This window comes from Schistocerca nitens, chromosome 4, assembly GCF_023898315.1.
Source record: "Schistocerca nitens isolate TAMUIC-IGC-003100 chromosome 4, iqSchNite1.1, whole genome shotgun sequence".
Classification (NCBI taxonomy): domain Eukaryota; kingdom Metazoa; phylum Arthropoda; class Insecta; order Orthoptera; family Acrididae; genus Schistocerca; species Schistocerca nitens.
Genome location: NC_064617.1, coordinates 194,345,960 through 194,365,989, shown reverse-complemented (window position 1 = coordinate 194,365,989; position 20,030 = coordinate 194,345,960). Strand labels below are relative to the sequence as shown.

Here is a 20,030-nt window from a genome sequence, read left to right as displayed (position 1 = left end):
TTCCGGTTTTCCCACAGTCCATGGTTCACTAACATACAACTTACATTCTCAGCAATGTATTCCACCGATTTCAGGCCGATGTTTCATATTAGCAAATTTTTCTGGGCAAAGAATGCTCTCTCTGACTGCTAATACGCTTTTAAGGTCCACCCTGCTTCGTCCGCCATGTGCTTCCACTGTAGCAGAAGCTTTAATTTTGTATATTTGATGGTCCCCAATTTTCGTGTTAAGTTCATCGATAATCTCATTTCTGCCACTCCTCATTACTGACGTTTTTCTTTTCTTTACTCTCAATCCATATTGTGTCTGTCCATTAGGCTGATCGTTCCAGTCAGCACGAACTATGATTCTTCTTCATATTCACTGAGGATAGTTAAATTTCAGTCTTACTGTTGAAGTATTCTTTTATTTCCGTCATTACTGTTCGATGTACAGTTTGAACACTAACGGCGAAAGACACATCCTCATCCAATACCGTTTTGAATCCGAGCACTTCGTTCTTGGCTTCCATTCTTGTTGTCCTCTCTTGGTTCTTACGTTATTGTATGTTATTGGTCTTTTCCTACAGCTTATTCATATTTATCTCAGATTTTCGAACATCTTCCACCATTGAAGTCTTGCTTGCATTATTAATCGCAACGTCAGAACTGTCTGACTCTCTTTTTTCTTTTCTAACTACAGAGACTATAAAAGGACAAATAAAGCAGGCAATTTTGAAATGAGAAACAAGGAAGTGAAAGTGCATTTTTGATTGGGAATTTTGGTTTCAATACCCTTCACTTTACGGACACGGGTATTTATTTACGTGAAGGTGGAATGCGAGGCTATTAACAGCGAATGTTGGAAAAGTTTCTCCAGCAAGTGAATGGAAAAAGAGCGATTAACTTTTCTGTGCTTACCGCTCTTTAACACTCCGTCGACAGAAAAGCCTCGCGGATTACAAGCCGCAACTTTCAGTGCGTTGTAAGCGAACAGGAGGAAAACGTAGAGTAATTACTTACAAAGTTGCTTGATGAGCGGAGCATTTGTGTTGGATACATTGCTGCTCGGTGGTATTTTACTCAAAAAACGAGGCGTTACCTCAGGGAGGCGGTACTCTTTGATGTTTTAGACATGGCAGGTGTTTGATTTTGCATTAAAATTCTCCTTCTCCATATCTTGCCCACAGCAATTAGTGTGTCCAATATGCTTGTTGGATTTGATCAAGATATTCTCAGTACATATGTAACTTTCGTAATACAGCCTATATTTTTCGTTTCAATGTTTATTTCATCGTTTAGATCATATGGATTCCATTTTTTGTAATTTTGAGTGAGTGTCAGTTTTTCTTTTACTATACATCGCGTACAAAGATTTGGCCTCTGTTGAAACATGCACTAGGCTGAGTACCTCGAAACAATTTCATCTCCTTGGAACTACACAAATTAATGGAGCTCCTCTCACCAAGGTGGATATACAGGGTGATTCAAAAAGAATACCACAACTTTAAAAATGTGTATTTAATGAAAGAAACATAATATAACCTTCTGTTATACATCATTACAAAGAGTATTTAAAAACTTTTTTCATTCAAAAACAAGTTCAGAGATTTTCAATATGGCCCCCTCCAGACACTCGAGCAATATCAACCCGATACTCCAACTCGTTCCACACTCTCTGTAGCATATCAGGCGTAACAGTTTGGATAGCTGCTGTTATTTCTCGTTTCAAATCATCAATGGTGGCTGGGAGAGGTGGCCGAAACACCATATCCTTAACATACCCCCATAAGAAAAAATCGCAGGGGGTAAGATCAGGGCTTTTTGGAGGCCAGTGATGAAGTGCTCTGTCACGGGTTGCCTGGCGGCCGATCCATCGCCTCGGGTAGTTGACGTTCAGGTAGTTACGGACAGATAAGTGCCAATGTGGTGGCGCTCCATCCTGCTGAAATATGAATTGTTGTGCTTCTTGTTCGAGCTGAGGGAACAGCCAATTCTCTAACATCTCCAGATACTGTAGTCCAGTTACAGTAGCACCTTCGAAGAAAAAGGGACCAAAAACTTTATTGGCTGAAATACTAACGTTTAATACACCACCTATCAGGAGGTTTAACACCATACTTCGTTCGAAATGCACGTTGAACAACTGTCGTCGATTCACTTCTGCCGTACTCAATAACACAAAAAGCTTTCTGTTGAGCGGTCGCCATCTTAGCATCAACTGACGCTGACGCCTAGTCAGCAGCGCCTCAAGCGAACAAATGTACAACTAAATGAAACTTTATAGCTCCCTTAATTCGCCGACAGATAGTGCTTAGCTCTGCCTTTTGTCATTGCAGAGTTTTAAATTCCTAAAGTTGTGGTATTCTTTTTGAATCACCCTGTATATTCCAATCTCTGGGCTCTCGACTACAGTGTGACAGCTATGGGAATGAGATTGTGCGAGCAAGAATCAAGGCGACCTGGATGTGATTCAGAGGCGTCACTGGTATTCTTTGTGATAAGAAGATGCCTGTCCACCTGAAGTCAAAGCTATACTGCACAATCGCGAGAACACATTCGTTATATGGTAGCGAGTGTTGGCTGGCACACGGAAGTACTGAGCAAGTACTAAATCTCGTCGAAATGCGGATACTGAAAAGACTATTTCGCAGCTCTCTGCTTGACCATATCAACAAGAAAATAATCCGATAACTAGCTGTAGTGGTTGTAATCAGTGAGAAGATGCAAAAGTGGAGGTTTTGTTGCTATGTATACAACATACGGGCACCGCCCAGTGCGTTTATCTGCTCAGCCTATCACCTCACTGTTGAAGGCAAGAGTCAATGTGCAAGACCTAAATTATGGTGGATGGACACTATATACGCAGATCTAAGATCAGGAATCTTGAATCCACAGGATCCACTAGACTAAGAAATGACGCATAATGACCCAAAAAGTGAACCTCATTATAATGAGAAGGTTCTAGGAGGAAGAAGATACTACGTGTTAGGAGTATAAGTACAGACAGTGTGATCGTGGCTACCTTAATATCTACCCACTTCAGCCTTCAGTACGTTAACTGTTTTCTTCTGTGCCGCTGTGGTCGAGCGGTTCTAGGCGCTTCAGTCCGGAACACGCGGCTGCTACGGTCGCAGGTTCGAATCCTGCCTCGGTCGTGAATGTTTGTAGTGTCCTTAGGTTAGTTAGGTTTAAGTAGTTCTAAGTCAAGGGGACTGATGACCTCAGATGTTAAGTCGTATAGTGCTTAGAGCCATTTGAACCATTTTTTGTCTACTAGTCTTCCCGCAAACACTTCACATAATTTACTACCTGATATTTCTGCACAGTTGTAACTGTACCGCCAAGTGTACGCCTGTCATATAGACTAACCGTTTTGCGACTACAGTTCAGCACCACTGCTGCTGCCCAGGGGAAAATAATCATTAACGGCTTCCTCTTCCGACAAGTGCTTGGTGTTAGTAACCATCCTAAAAACGTACTACTCCTTATAGCTGTGATTATAAGTCTGTAAATAAAGGAAATACTGCTGTAACGTTGTTCAATACACTTTCCTCAGTCACCAATAAACATATTTGCGCTTAAACCCTAACACCCTGTATATACACTCCTGGAAATTGAAATAAGAACACCGTGAATTCATTGTCCCAGGAAGGGGAAACTTTATTGACACATTCCTGGGGTCAGATACATCACATGATCACACTGACAGAACCACAGGCACATAGACACAGGCAACAGAACATGCACAATGTCGGCACTAGTACAGTGTATATCCACCTTTCGCAGCAATGCAGGCTGCTATTCTCCCATGGAGACGATCGTAGAGATGCTGGATGTAGTCCTGTGGAACGGCTTGCCATGCCATTTCCACCTGGCGCCTCAGTTGGACCAGCGTTCGTGCTGGACGTGCAGACCGCGTGAGACGACGCTTCATCCAGTCCCAAACATGCTCAATGGGGGACAGATCCGGAGATCTTGCTGGCCAGGGTAGTTGACTTACACCTTCTAGAGCACGTTGGGTGGCACGGGATACATGCGGACGTGCATTGTCCTGTTGGAACAGCAAGTTCCCTTGCCGGTCTAGGAATGGTAGAACGATGGTTTCGATGACGGTTTGGATGTACCGTTCACTATTCAGTGTCCCCTCGACGATCACCAGTGGTGTACGGCCAGTGTAGGAGATCGTTCCCCACACCATGATGCCGGGTGTTGGCCCTGTGTGCCTCGGTCGTATGCAGTCCTGATTGTGGCGCTCACCTGCACGGCGCCAAACACGCATACGACCATCATTGGCACCAAGGCAGAAGCGACTCTCATCGCTGAAGACGACACGTCTCCATTCGTCCCTCCATTCACGCCTGTCGCGACACCACTGGAGGCGGGTTGCACGATGTTGGGGCGTGAGCGGAAGACGGCCTAACGGTGTGCGGGACCGTAGCCCAGCTTCATGGAGACGGTTGCGAATGGTCCTCGCCGATACCCCAGGAGCAACAGTGTCCCTAATTTGCTGGGAAGTGGCGGTGCGGTCCCCTACGGCACTGCGTAGGATCCTACGGTCTTGGCGTGCATCCGTGCGTCGCTGCGGTCCGGTCGCAGGTCGACGGGCACGTGCACCTTCCGCCGACCACTGGCGACAACATCGATGTACTGTGGAGACCTCACGCCCCACGTGTTGAGCAATTCGGCGGTACGTCCACCCGGCCTCCCGCATGCCCACTATACGCCCTCGCTCAAAGTCCGTCCACTGCACATACGGTTCACGTCCACGCTGTCGCGGCATGCTACCAGTGTTAAAGACTGCGATGGAGCTCCGTATGCCACGGCAAAGTGGCTGACACTGACGGCGGCGGTGCACAAATGCTGCGCAGCTAGCGCCATTCGACGGCCAACACCGCGGTTCCTGGTGTGTCCGCTGTGCCGTGCGTGTGATCATTGCTTGTACAGCCCTCTCGCAGTGTCCGGAGCAAGTATGGTGGGTCTGACACACCGGTGTCAATGTGTTCTTTTTTCCATTTCCAGGAGTGTACATGGGTCTCGGTTTTACAAGTACACACACACACACACACACACACACACACATATTAGTCTTCTGGTGGCTTCACTTGCATATTTGTTTGTCACAATACTGTCCATACGTCCATCACCCTCACTGTTTTCACCTCTTGCTCCATCACTCTGTCCACTTCATCCTCCCACCTCATCTCCTTCTCCCCTTTCTCTCTGTCTTTTCATCTCCTCCTCCTACCCTTCTATATCACCTCTTCCCTCTGTGTATGTACATCCCACCCTCAAACATCTCTCTGACTATTTCCTCGACACCCCTCCCTCTGTCCATCCTCCCTCACCCCTCTCTCAGTCCATCCCCTCCTCACCCCTCTCTCTGTCCGTTCCCTCCTCACCCCTCCCTTTGTTCATTCCCTCCTTACACCTCTTCATGGTGTCCACCTTCTCCTCAACCACACTCTACCTGTCTCCTCCTTCCACATTCTCTGCCCTTGAGCGCAAGGACAGGCAGTGTTGAAACGTAAGGGTATTATTATACTGAATTCAAACTTGGTAAGGCTTGTTCCCTCTCCCCCTCCCTCCTGCCCAAAACGAAAAATCAGACAACCTGGTGCATGGCTCCTGTGAACGTGCTTCCTGTATATGCCACAAGTGCTATGGTTATTGCCCTATAAAGTAGTATTACATACACATCTGTGAGCAACTGAATCAGAGACAGCTGCTTCGTTGTGTAAATGGGCGCTACTGTCACAGATGCCCTCAGGCGTCGCAGATGGCATAGGCTACCTCCCAAGCAGTCCTACCGCATATGTTCTGCGCATGCCCGAGACTCTTGGCCAACTCTGCCCCCAGACTTCTGGCTGCCTGCAGGGGGGCACAGGAGCTCGAACGGCCTGGTTTAAGAAATAATTAAGCATATCCAAAGCCTTGGATGTCGTGAGGCAATGTACTCAGTGTTGGCAGACAATCGAGCATATGATGGGCAGAATGTGCAATAAGAGCGTATATCTTCACACCCAGGTCGCGGGTGCCTAGTTTTCATTTCATTAGACACTGCAGTCACTTTTACGAACCATTTTGTCACAGATCCACTCTGAGCATTTCGGCTGGGGGAAAACTGACACTGCTGGAGTCACATGCTGTGGGTGACAATGTATCTCCTCCCGAACAGGCCATGAAGGCCCAACGGTACCGACCAGCCGCCGTGTCATCCTCAGCCCACAGCCGTCACTGGATGCGGATATGGAGGGGCATGTGGTCACACACACGCCATTCTCCCGGCCGTGTGTCAGTTTCCGAGACCGGGGTCGCTACTTCTCAATCAAGCAGCTCCTCAGTTTGCCTCACAAGAGCCGAGTGCACCCCGCTTGCCAACAGCGCTCGGCAGACCGGATGGTCACCCATCCAAATGCTAGCCCAGCCCGACAGCGCTTAACTTCGGTGATCTGACGGGAACCGGTGTTACCACTGCGGCAAGGCCTTTGGCTTGACATTGTATGGATGACGTGAATCGCCAGTGACTACTGCAGACTGCAACAGTAGATAGATGCGTTACAATGATGAAGACCATTCACCAATCCGTCAACCAGAACCATGCATCCGCCATACAATCCATAATCGCCCCCCTTTCTATGGGATGCGGAAGCTGCCGTCCCTCACCTCACAGGGCAGTGGAGCTTGGAGCTGACATGGGCTCAGGAACATGGCCGTTGGACACTCGAAGCATGGGAGAAGATCTAACGGACTGATGAGTCCGTTGTGTTATCAAAGGATCTACTGTCCTCGAGTATGACTTTTGTGTACTGGCTCACTCCCACACCTTGTAGTCTGAGGAGCTCGTATCTCCACTCACGCCGGTGTCTTGGCGAATTTTTATTTTGGTGAGGCTTTCGCATTGTGTGTCACTGGCAAGTAAAATAGCTCGATGAAACTTGAATCATAAATAGAAATTCTGCAGTGTAGTACAGGAGGTAGGGCCTAACTGAAAGAAATACACAATGAGACGAACATAAATGACACTTTTATTGAGAAACAATAACTGCACTGAAGTCAACGCTGTTTATGATAGTCTCCTACACATTACAGAAGGAGGGAAATGATTCTTAATAGAGTTGGGTGATTACCACGGACGGCAAACCATGTTCTGCACAGTGCTCCCATGCTGGCCATAAGGCTGGTAAGGAGTTCTTGTGGTCGGGCCTTCCATTCCACCACGAAAGTGGTTGACAACTGCTGGATGGTCGTTGGTTCGTGTGGACGTACTGCAGTACGTCTCTCCAATGCATGCCACACGTGACCGATGTGATTTAAGTCGGACGAACGACACCAGTTAATAAGCCAACCATCGTCTCGTCCAATACACTCACGAAAAGACCCACATGGGGAAGTACAGTGTCACAATTACGTTGAATGGTGAGCGTATCGTATACAAAGATTTGTTGGTCAATATGCGCATGAAACATTATGCCTCGCCACACCACGACACCTGGACCAGCAAAACTGTCATATTGGGTACTGTCCCTGTGAGCAACTTAGGAAATTAGAGCCCCTCTGGTTTAAGATTTCCATACGTGCGTCAAAATCCTGTTTCTCGTAGATATTTATACCTAGATATTTATGCACTTCTTTTGTTTCCGATAGGGTCATTTATTCCGACTGTGTGGTACCCCGCTCTCAGGGACATTAATTGTTGCTGGGGCTTTGCAGTCTCGTGCATCTGTTTGTGGAATAACCTCACAGGGTGTTCTAGAGACACCTGACAAAATCCATCTGCTTCAGCTTTTGAACAGTAAAGCAACCGTAAACTGTGTCCATCGGTACCGTTCGACTGGCATGTCATCCTCAGCGAATGGAATCACTGGATGCGGGATGGAGGGGCGTGAGTTCAGCAGACCGATCTGCCGGCCATTGTTAGTTTTTGTGACCTGAAGCAGCTACCATTCAGGCAATGAGCTCCTCAATAGGCATCATGAGGCTGAGTTTAACGCTTTCCAGTCCTCTCACCAAGGAACAATCCCTGGCAGTAGTGGCAATCGAGCCCTCGTCTTCCGCACGACTATCAGCGGCGCCGACCACTCAGCTAAGGAGGCGAACTTTGAACAGGAAAGCCCATAGTTAATTAACAGGCGCCTCACCTGTCAATCACTGACGTACGTTTGGTCAGGGGTGCTGGAATATGCTGTGCGCATCGTCACTAACTTTTCTGTCCTGAAACCATACTTCAGAGGCGACGTGGAACGACGACGAGTGCCGTGGCACAACTTTCAGCGATGTATAAGTATAGTCTGAGAGCATGGTGTCGTGATGTGTCAATGTAAAAGCGCAGTATAGTCAACGGTGTGATGATGACGATGTTTGGTTTGTGGGGCGCTCAACTGCGCGGTCATCAGCGCCTGTACGAAGTCCCAATTTTTTCACAGTCCAATTTTTCTCGTAGTCCAATCTAGCCAATGTCCCGAATGATAAGGCGGATGATGAAATGATCAGGACAACACAAACACCCAGTCCCCGGGGAGAGAAAATCTCCAACCTGGCAGGGAATCGAACCCGGGATTGTCAACGGTGATACAATATTAAAACAGTTACCAAAATGTCTGTGCCTAGAGGAAGTATTATGATGTCTGAATAAGAATGTACGGAAAGGGAAAGCATTGTTGACTGTAAGCGACGATGAATGTGCGGGGAGAACGTGAGAGATGGGAAAGGACTGGCCAGTTCAGTTCAGTGGAATGAATAGTGGCCTTGGAAAGGGGTTACAAGACGAACACAAATAAAAACGAAAGCAGGGTAGTTTAATGTAGTCGAATTAAGGCGGATGATTCTGAAGGAATTAGAATAGGCAATGAGACACTGAAGTAGTAAGCGAGTTTACATATTTTGGCAGTAAAATACTGGTAAATGCAAATAGGGTATAAAATGTAGACGGACAACACCAAGAAAGGTGTTTCTAAAAGGAGAGAAGTTTGCTAACATTGAACATAAATTTAAATGTTAGATAGTCTTTTCTGTGAGTATTTTTATGGTTTGTAGCCTTATGTCGAAGTGGAACGTGGGCCATAAACTGTACAGACAATGACATACAGAAGCTTTTGAAATGGGTGCCACGAAAGAATGCTGGAGATTACACGGGTGCATCGTAACCGCTGAAGAACCACGGAATCGGGTTGGGCAGAAAAAGGCTTCATGGCACAGCATGACTAAAGGAAAAGAGAGATTGACAGGATACATGCTGAGGCTTCAAGGAAAATAGTTAATTTCGTAATCGAGGGCAGTGGGGTGGGTGGTGTGGGTATAAGAACTGCAGAGGGAAAGCACGCTTTACTACAGCAAGCAACTACAAGTAGATGTATGTTGTAGCCGTAACGCAGAGATGAACAAGCCTGCACAGGGCACTCCAGCGTCTAGAGAGCATCACACCTGTCGTCGTACTGGTGTTTACAATAAATACCCTTTCATTTAGCCACAAACAATCCTGCCGAAGGAACATCCGCAACTGAGCACTATAGCAGAGATTGATGGTACCGCTTCAGTTGTAAGGTTCTTTTTATTTTTCACTTCTTAAAGCAAGATCGGTTTCGGACTCTTAAATGCTCACCATCAGGTGTGATACTGAAAATAAACAGGAGACCGAAGTTAATGATAATTTTTTCACGCATTAGTACATATGAGATAACAAAAAAGAAATCCCATATAACATTTTAGAAAACAGGCTAGGTGCGGTAAAATCTAAGTCAATGACATAGAGACACCAGACAATACTACGAACGAATTCTTGGGTAAAGAAATATGCAATGAATGCCAGGACACTTATACAGGTACTTTGTGCTGTGACCCAGAGGGCCGCGATTGATGAGTGTAGGACGCAGTGTATCTCCAGCGAGCGCTGAGCACGGAGTAGCGTAAGCAAAGGAGGAAGCAAACCGTACAGCTAAAGCGGCGTCGCCACCCTTTCATGTAAGGTAACAATCAGGATGAGTACCGTCTTAATGTGTATAAAAGCCGAAACCGTATACTGTTTTAGAACACGCACATGAAATGTCTTTTGAAGAAAAAATTACTATTTCTTTAAAATTTTTATGGCTCTTTTAGTCACTTTCTTGCAATTTGAGTAAATAAGTATAATTTTATACTGCAGTGCTATTCCCGCAAACTGCGCCGCTTGAGCAAATGAGGCCAGGTGTGAAAAACAGAGGCGCCTGCGTAAGCGTGAAGTTGTTGCGGAGGTTTTGCTTGCCTTCCGCAATTACGGACCACTTAATCTGGATGAAGGGGCAGGGAAGTGGCTGAAGTGAGGGGCGGGGAAAGGTCTGCTGGTTAACAAGTCACCTTACCTTACCCCTTCTCTCCCTCCCACCCTTTCCTCGTCAACGTTTACCGTACCTGCTGCAGCTCAACGCTTGCCTGCAAGTACTGTTTAGTGATGGTGTAGAGCGTATCATTAGTTGACAAAATAATGATATTCTTGTGCTCTCGAACGAGGAGAAAAAGCATGATGCAGTGTAAATATCTTACGAACAAAAATTATATTGGGACACTAAAATGGTATTCCCAACAATACGAAGTTTGTTTTGTCTACAGGTTGTTTCTTTTTACTTGAGACAACTAAATATCCTGAAAACGCCGTGTCATACGAAAAAAAAAACATTCCAAATGAGAAGTTAATATTAGTAAAGGGGCGTCTGTCTGTGCTGCAACTGGCCACGCTTTCACCACCGCTCCTGCGCGGGCTGGGTCAACTTTGTATTTTCAAATGGGAACCACCCATTTTTATTGCATATTGAGACTCTACGCCAAAAAATACGTACGGTTTACTTAAACCATTGTTTCCCGTTCGTAGCAGATGGGACTGTGATCGACAAATATCAAGTTTGCCTGCTTATGTCATTAAGAACCGACGCATTTTTTTCTACATTTCATTTACGATGTAAATGTGAACTTTTGTGTTCTAACGGGTGATATCTACGTTAGAAATTTACTGTAGTCTTGCTAATCTGATTGTACATTACAGTATGGTTAGCCATTTCAATGTATACAAGAAATGTATTCGCAGTAGCGAATATGGGCAACCATTTGGTGTATAATGGAATGACGATAATGAAAATTCGCGCTGGGACGGGACTCGAACCCGGATTTCCTGCTGATCGCCAGCGGTCGCCTGACCATATGGTTATGCGTGCACGACTCACGGCCCGACCCAAACTTCCATGTGTTGTCAACCACATGCATGCAACCTGTACTCGTACGTACATTATGTGTATTCCCATACAGGGTAGACATTTTACTTGAAAGTCGCTTGCTTGGTGTCGGCGGATAAATACGATATTGCAGGGCCTGTGTTATCCCGAAAGTACGGTGGAAAGTTCCTCTAGGCATGTATGCGTGCCTGGAGGAACTTTGCATCGTAATTCGGAATAACACAGGCAGTACAGCATTGTTTCAAAGTCTGGTTGCACACTTCGTTCAGCGTGATCCGAGAACAACGAAGTGAAAATAATAGTTTACTGTTCCCGTCGGGATGCTTGATATGGGTGAGTCCCATTGTCTCTCACAATTGGGATTCTTTATTTCGGTAGGCCTTCTTGCTCTGACCATTAAGAAGCTATTACAGTGGTTGTGGTTTGCATTTCGCCGGTAGCCGTGTAGCGGCAAAAGCGGGAGCTACGGCAATTGGATGGAAACACACACCGAAATCAGTCGCTCTGTTGGCGGGATTCGAGGGCGGCCACCGAAATCAAGTGTTCTGATGGTTTCAGTACTGACTCCAATCAACCCCATAGGGAACAGAAAACTACGTTACCATTCAAGTACTTCGTTTGCCAGGAACGTCAATGCCTAGCTATAATATTTGCGCTTTGCTGTCATATTTGCAACACTCAAGTAACACTTGAATATCAGTATTAACCGTTAGGGCACAAGGTTTACCTTTAAACCGTAAATTAAGTGTAGAGTCAAATGTTTCGGTTCTTAATTGCAAAAACAGACACACTTGATATTTATATCAGAAAGAACAGACACCATATCCATATAAGTATGTAGTTCTGGCGATACCGGCCATGACCGTCTTCTGTGCAGATGCACACATATTACCCGAACTCTTACGGGACTTGGTGAGAATGTCTTCCACGAGTAATGAGCGTGTTGGGTAGGGACACTACCAATGTAGTGTGTGGACATATAAGGTGAGAATGTGGGTCTCGCGGGGGGCGTGCGCGAGATAGTTCCTGCAGTCGCACTACCCTCTGTGCCATCGGTGGCTCAGATGGGTAGAGTGTCTGCCATGTAAGCAGGAGTCCCTGGGTTCGTCACCCGGTCGGGGCACACATTTTCACTTGTCCCAGTTGACATACATCAACGCCCGTCAGCAGCTGAAGGTATTAATATATAATTCTAATTTCACACTTGAGATATGTCGATTAAAGCGCCGCCGGCAGCGGTGGCCGAGCGGTTCTAGGCCATTCAGTCTGGAACCGCGCTGCTGCAACGATCGCAGATTCGAATCCTGCCTCGCGCATGGATGTGTGTGATGTCCTTAGGTTAGTTAGGTTTAAGTAGTTCTAAGTTCTAGGGGCCTGATGTTAAGTCCCATAGTGCTCAGAGCCATTTTTTTTATTACAGCGCCATCTACCACGAGCGGGAAACAATGGTTTGAGTAAACAGTACGTATTTTTTTTTGCGTAGAATCCATGCAATGCAAGCAATAAAACTGGAGAGCTCCCATTTTAAAATACAAAGTTGACTCCGCCTACGCAGAAGTGATTAGGAGGTGGCCATCTGTAGCACATTTGCTAATATTAACTTTTCACGTAGAACATTTTTTCGAACGTTGTGTCGTTTTTTAGACATGTAGTTGTCTGAAGTTAAAATGAACACTCGGTACATTCTTACATTCCTGGACGTGAAAATGTATTTAAAACCAAACCAGATGTAGGGATGAAATCGCACACAAATAGGAAATAGTTCCTATCGCGGTAATATAAAACATCAACAGCTCGGCTAAAACTGGACACAGACGTGCCCATCTTGGCATCCGGTTTTGCTGTATCGGACACGGCGTCGGACAAAGATATTCATAAATTCTGCAAATTTCATCAACAGCAGGGGAAGAAATCACGTTATCTGACCCGTGACTGTTAAAGAGGATAGTAATGACGTGGGCAGACACTATTTTATTCATAGGTAACGTCTCTAGACACACCGATGGGTCCATTCGTTAGAGACTTGGTGTATCCAAGGACTTTTCGTCGCTTCCGATTCAGCTCGAAAAGGCGTAAGACGCGAAGACTGGTTTACCAGAGTTCTCATACCACCGCTAGCCGACAGATTCATATACATTGATCAGCCAAAACATTACGATCACTGACCACCGCAACGTTGGATGGCGCCTAGTGGCCTGGAGGGCGCGTGACGCGGTAACAAAAGTATGTAAGCGGGGCAGACACGAACGGGGGCAGACACGAACGGCGAAGCTATGGGCTGCAAATGGGGAAGTCCATAGAGATAAACGACTTTGACAAAGGACACATTATTATTACGCAGGGGCTGTGAACTAGTATCTCGAAAACTGAGAAAGTAGTCGAATGTTCACGTGCTACTGTCGTGAGCATGTACGGGGAAGGGTAGAAGGACAGAGAAACTACCACTAGGCGCTAAATGGTTGGACGTCCACGGCTCTTCACAGAACTTGGGGTTCGGAGGCTTGCCTGCTCTGTAAAGTAGGATAGATGGTGATCTGTGGCATCTCTGCCGAAAGAGCACAACGCCGGTGCACCCGCATGTGTTTCAAAGCACACTGTTCATCGAACATTGTTGAACATGGAGCTCCGCAGCAGACCACCCCTGCGTGTTCACATGTTCATCCAACAACATCGTCAATAGCGATTGCAGTGGGCACGGGACCATCGTGATTCGACCGTCGAGCAATGGAAACGTGTCGGCTCTTCGAATGAATCACATTTTTGGTACACTGGGTCGATGGTCGTCTCCGCGAACGCCGTCATCGAGGTGAACGGCTGCTCGAAACGTGCATTGCGCGCAGGCTGGTGGGAGCAGTATTATGCTGTGGGAGACATTTTCCTGCGCTTCCTTGCTACTTATGGTAGTAATCAAAGACACATTGTAAATGAGCGTTTGGCGTCATTGGTCGGAAGACCCTTTGCGGGACAGGTCCAGCCGCCTTGGTGCAGATCTTTTTACATTCGACGCCACATTGGGCGACCTGCGCGCCGGATGGGGATGAAACCTCCGACCCAGCCGGGAATCGAACCTGGGCCTGTAGGACGGCAACCCGTCACGCTGACCACTTAGCTATCGGGGCGGACAAAGACACATTGACAACTGCGAACCACCTACATCCCTTCATACTTGATGTCTTACCCGTCGGCGATGTCGTCTTTCAGCAGTGTAATTGTCCGTGTCTCGGAGCCAGAACCGTGCTACAGTGGTTCGAGGAGAAATACAGTGAACTCACGTTGATGTCTTGGCGACCAAATTCGCCTGATGTAAATCCTATAGAACCCCTCTCGTTAGCTATCGGGCGCCGTCACCGCGTACGGCAATCAGCGGCCCGTTATTTACATGAATTACATGACCTGTGCGTAGACACCTAATGCCACATACGTCCACGAACCTACCAACAAACTGTTGGATACCTGATACGCAGATTCAATGATGTATTTCGTTCTAAAGACGAACAAACAACCTATGAAGCAGATGGTCATAATGTTTTGGCTCATCAGTGTAGATTCTATTCTACTGTACATTGCCATAAAAAGTTCCGGAATAGGAACTATTCTTGTAAATTTTGAGAGGTATTCCACCGTAAAATTGTGCATATGGGAAAAGGCTTTCTTTGTTCACCAATTTCCGTTTATTAGAATGCATTTTTATTCTGCAATATTGTGTGCATTGATATAGAACTTCCTGGAACATTAAAAGTGTGACCCAGACCAGAACTTGCATTTGTGATCCGTGCCTTCCGCGGTAATGTACTCTATAGTGTGAGCTTTCTTATTTTTTTAAACTAAAAATCATTTATTGTGGTGATATTCACTTATGAGCTGAAACATTATGGCCACAGTCCACTCCGAGTGCGGATGCCGCCTGTTCAAATGGTTCAAACGGCTCTGAGCACTATGGGACTGAACTTCTAAGGTCATCAGTCCCCTAGAACTTAGAACTACTTAAACCTAACTAACCTAAGGACATCACACACATCCATGCCCGAGGCAGGATTCGAACCTGCGACAGTAGCGGTCCCGCGGTTCCAGACTGTGGCGCCTAGAACCGCTCGGCCACCCCGGCCGGCAGCCGCCTGTTGGAATGAACACGTGACACTATAAGGAAAGTTTGTAAGCTAAGCAGAGGCGCTAAGCAGAGGCGAATGGAGAATCATACTACAAATGATACGTAAGCAGAGGCGAATGAAGAATCATACTACAAATGATACGTGCCACAAATGGGGGAAATCCCTGACATAAGCATCTTTTGACGAAGGGCGAATTGTTATGACCTGTCATGTGTGAACGAGAGTCTCGGAGAGTGCAAAGCTGGTCGACTGTTTATGTGCTGCTGTCTGGATCATCTACGGAAAATGGTTGATTGAGGGCGAAACTACGAGTAGGTGAGAAGGTGTTGGTCGTCAAGGCCTAATCATAGAACGTGGAGGTTTGAGGATAGCCCGCTGTATAAATCAGTTAAAGGCGACGATCTGTGGCAGATATGGCGACAAATCTGACGTTTGTGGCGGCAAAAATGTTTCGGAGCACACAATGGTTCAAATGGCTCTGAGCACTATGGGACTTAACATCTATGGTCATCAGTCCCATAGAACTTAGAACTAGTTAAACCTAACTAACCTAAGGACAGTACACAACACCCAGTCACCACGAGGCAGAGAAAATCCCTGACCCCGCTGGGAATCGAACCCGGGAACCTGGGCGTGGGAAGCGAGAACGCTACCGCACGACCACGAGCTGCGGACGAGCACACAATGCAGCACACGTTATTGAACATGGTGCACCGCAGCGGGCAGTCGTTACGTGTTCTCATGTTGACCCAATGACATAGTCAATTACGAATGCAGTTGGCACCGAATCATTGGGTTTGTACTGTGGATCAATAGGAAACTGTCGCTTGTTCGGATGAATCACATTTACTGTTACATCGAGTCGATGGTCCTGTCCAAATACACCGTCATCCAAGCGAACATGCACCTAGCTACTGGCACAGGCCATGGTGGCATTATTATGCTATGAGGGAAATACAGCTAGGCCTCTATGAAAATTGTGGTAGTAATCGAAAGCTCCATGACAGCCGTGAACTACTGGAACATCATTGCGGACGCCCCACATTCTTTCATGCTTGATACGTTCCCAGAAGATGAAGGACATCTTCCATCCAGAACGTAGCTAGAGTGGTTTCAGAAGCATTATAGTGAACTCACGTTGATGTCTCGGCGACCAAATTCGCCTCGTATAAATCCTATGGAACACAGATGGGTCTCTCTCGGGCGCCATCACCGCCTGTTATTTACGCGAATTGCATCACCTGTGCATAGACATCTACTGCCACATACCTCCACAAACCTATCAACAAACTTTCAGATCCCTGATACGCAGAATCAGTGATCTGTCCAAAGACGAACAAACAAGCTATTATGCAGTGTTCATAGTTTTTTGGCTCATCAGTGTAATGAGCGAGCGTGATTCTTAAAACTCTGCAGTCTTCTTCAGTATACTCCTGAAACGTAAATATTATTTCGGTAAATATTATTTCGCTGAAATCCGTATTGGGCTGTAAATATTGAGCGTGTGAGGACCCCTTAGATGCTCACAGACTTTCAGTACTCATTGCTCATTAATATTGTGTCAATATACGGCGAGGCCAAGAACGGCACAACATTATTGGGCAATATTTGTGCCTAGGACGTGTTAAAACTATCACCTCTTTGCGAACATGTACGACTTGTGATTGCTTTCACTATGTGCTGCAAAACGAAAAGTAAGAGGTAGTTGCGATGGGTGAAAAGTGGCCTGGAAGCTGTTCTATAAATGGCCGTACTAACATACTACAGCTTTCAGCAAAGCCAGATGACTATTGGAATTTTTTAAGGCTGAACGAGGAATCTGTTAAAGAATTGGTAACTTCGTTATACCTTATGTATACAGAAAAAGATACTGTTTATATACTCGTCGAATTTCACTTTCACAATGCTAGAAGTGATAAAAGTCTTTGCCGACTAGTGAAAACAGACAAGTCAGCCATGGCGGATCATGCTCTTCAGTCGGGTGATCACATAGTGAAATTTTCGGAAACTGAAGTTTTTGTGCTATGATGAACTGTTATCCACGACTATATAGAGAAGCCATCGAAATATATAAACATGGGGATAATTTTAACAGAAATGAAGAAGCTATGAAAGTCAGTGATATATGGACTGTGGCGCTACCACAGTCTAACATAACAGTCGCGACACTCACTGCTGTGAAAGTTGTTGCCGTTTGACAGATGGAGCGACACTAGCGCTCCAAGCGGCAGGTAAGGTGAACGTCAGACGCGTCGTAAGCATAATGTTTGTTTGCATCAATTTCCTACGTAATTTCCGAATTATTCTTGCCTCCAAGAGTTTGTGTAGTATCAGAAGGCATATATGTTTCTAAAAATGATTCTAAAATAAGCGCAAGTATGGACAAAAACCATGAATAGAGTGGCAAGCTACAACACATTCGTGAAGAAACACTTGTGACATTGGAAAGAATTGCAGCTTACCATGTTGATATCAAAAGAATATAAACACACAGATTCACATGTAAGAAGCACAGACATGTACCTCTACATGCAAAAGCGATCGGCAGCTCGTTTATCGTTCTGTAGGCCTACTGTGTTTGTCATTGACGCCTGTTATCAAAAGTACGACCTTCATCTTTATATTATTCTAAGTGGGACAAGCAACTGACAAATAGTGGGAGAAATATACTGAAAACATTATAATGAGCTGGTTACATTACATTTCACGAAAAACCAAATGAATAATTTTCAAACAATCTATCTGTAGGCATTTTCCTTGACCCATAATAGTTTCGCTCGAAGTCTAGCGATCTGCACATTCTGACACTTCACACGCTTTTGTAAGACACGAACAGCTGCACTTAATCTGACCACTTCATCGTTAAAGCAGGTCTGTGTTGATGATTCACACGAATCTGGCACTGATACATGGAGAGTTGAACTGGATGCTTCTGTGTCATACGACAGTTTTACAGCTTTAGATTGACTGTAGAATCTTTGTGGCAGTTTCCTCTTCATCGTCAGCTGAGGTGGCTTATTTGGAATGTCAGACTCTGTGGGTACTGCATTCCACACGAGTTTGTTATTGTCTGCATTCATGAACTGGTTTTGTTCGAAATGTAGCGAACAAAACCTAATATTATTATACAGGTAAACTGGTTCTTTCTTCATAAGGTCTTCTTGTCTGCTATTAACTAGCGATTTTCTGCTCCTAAAACGAAACAGTCATCGTTTATACACATACAGTTTGCAAGTGAATCCTGACGATACAGTTTAGTAACATGATGGTATTTACCTCTCAGGATCCTTAGGAAACCTAAAAAAGACAGCTGTGGTGTCTTCTTCCTGTTTCTGCTGCAATTTATTGCACTACAAAGACTCCCGATGATAAAAACCATTGTATAAATCAAAATAAACAATCACTATTCGCTTTCACGATCGCGCCGAACTCACAGTTCAACCTACCGGCCGCTTGGGGCGCTCTGGCGCTGAAGGCAACAAAATCGAGGCGAAGTGTCGCGACTGTTATGTTAGACTGTGGCGCTACAGAATCGATGAGAAGTTTTTATCTTTACCGTACTATGATCGATAGTTATATTTTATCCTTGACAAAGTTTATCTGTGCTATCACGTGAAATCCAGACCACGCCCACTTTCCACGGTATTTAGGCCGTTCTTCTACGTCCGACTCGTCAGTCGGCAAGACAGCACACCAGGAGCACCTCCGAAGATGTCCAACGCAGCTTTGGACGAAACGTCAGGGATAGAAGAGTTCCATGGGCCACGGCCATACAACCCGAAAGAATTCTTGGCAACTGAAACATCCGGTTGTGAAAGCCTTCATTGTATAAGTGATCTATAAACCTGAAAAGAGTAAGATACTTTATTGTAAACGATGGGTAGTAGTCCTGATATATTTTTCTGCAATAAATAATTCAAGCTCCTGAAACGAACAAATAAGCAGTTGCCCTGCTATTCCCTTACACTTGAACACTTTTGTCGAATGTTTCTACAGCTAATCCATACATTATAAATGCGAAAGTAACTCTGTCTGTTAAGCTTTCACGACTAAACCACTGAACCGATTTTGATGAAATTCGTTATGGAGATGGCCCGAACGCTAAGGAAGAACGTAGAAAGTGTCTATTACAACATATTTATTAATTTCAAGAATATAACGCGGAATATGGAACAATAATTACTCTTTGAAGAATCTATTCACTCTTTGACTTTTGAACTTTTATCATATTTGTGCAAATGCTTTTATTGTTTCGCATGTGTTGAATACAATGCTTATGCAGCCCCCAGCAGGGTAACTTTCCTTATCACAAGACCAAAACCGTGCTGCAGTCGTTTGAGTAACATGACAGTGACCTCATGTCGATGTATTGGCCAGCATTCGTCTCATTCGAACCCGATGAAAGCCATCTGGGACGCTATCTAACGCTAGCTGCGCGCCCACAAACCATTGGTCCGCATTTTACGGGAACTGCGTAATGTGTGCGTAGACCTCTGGTGCCACATACCTCCGGAGGCACACCAAACACTTGTCGAATCCATGATGTGGGAAGTCTCTCCTGTATTGCATTCCACAGGCGAATTAACACCCTATCAAGCAGCTGGTCGTACAATGATTAGCCAGAACATTATGACCACCTACTTAATAGCCGGTATGTCCACCTTTAGCAAGGATAAGAGTGGCGACGAGTCGTCGCATGGAAGCAACGAGGCCTTGGTAGGTCTCTGGAGAGAGTTGGTCCC

General features: G+C 45.6%; 2 protein-coding genes and 1 pseudogene across 3 annotated transcripts in view; 1 reads left to right on the top strand and 2 right to left on the bottom strand.

Annotated features, from left to right (window-relative positions):
- Window positions 1-20,030, top strand: part of LOC126252287 (calcium uptake protein 3, mitochondrial-like) — a 558,826-nt gene that overhangs the window by 28,375 nt on the left and 510,421 nt on the right. The gene's annotated exons all lie outside the window — the stretch shown is intronic.
- LOC126252201 (GTP-binding protein Rhes) overlaps window positions 1-20,030 on the bottom strand; it is a 559,471-nt gene that overhangs the window by 166,726 nt on the left and 372,715 nt on the right. The gene's annotated exons all lie outside the window — the stretch shown is intronic.
- On the bottom strand, window positions 6,354-6,471 carry LOC126253973 (5S ribosomal RNA; annotated as a pseudogene).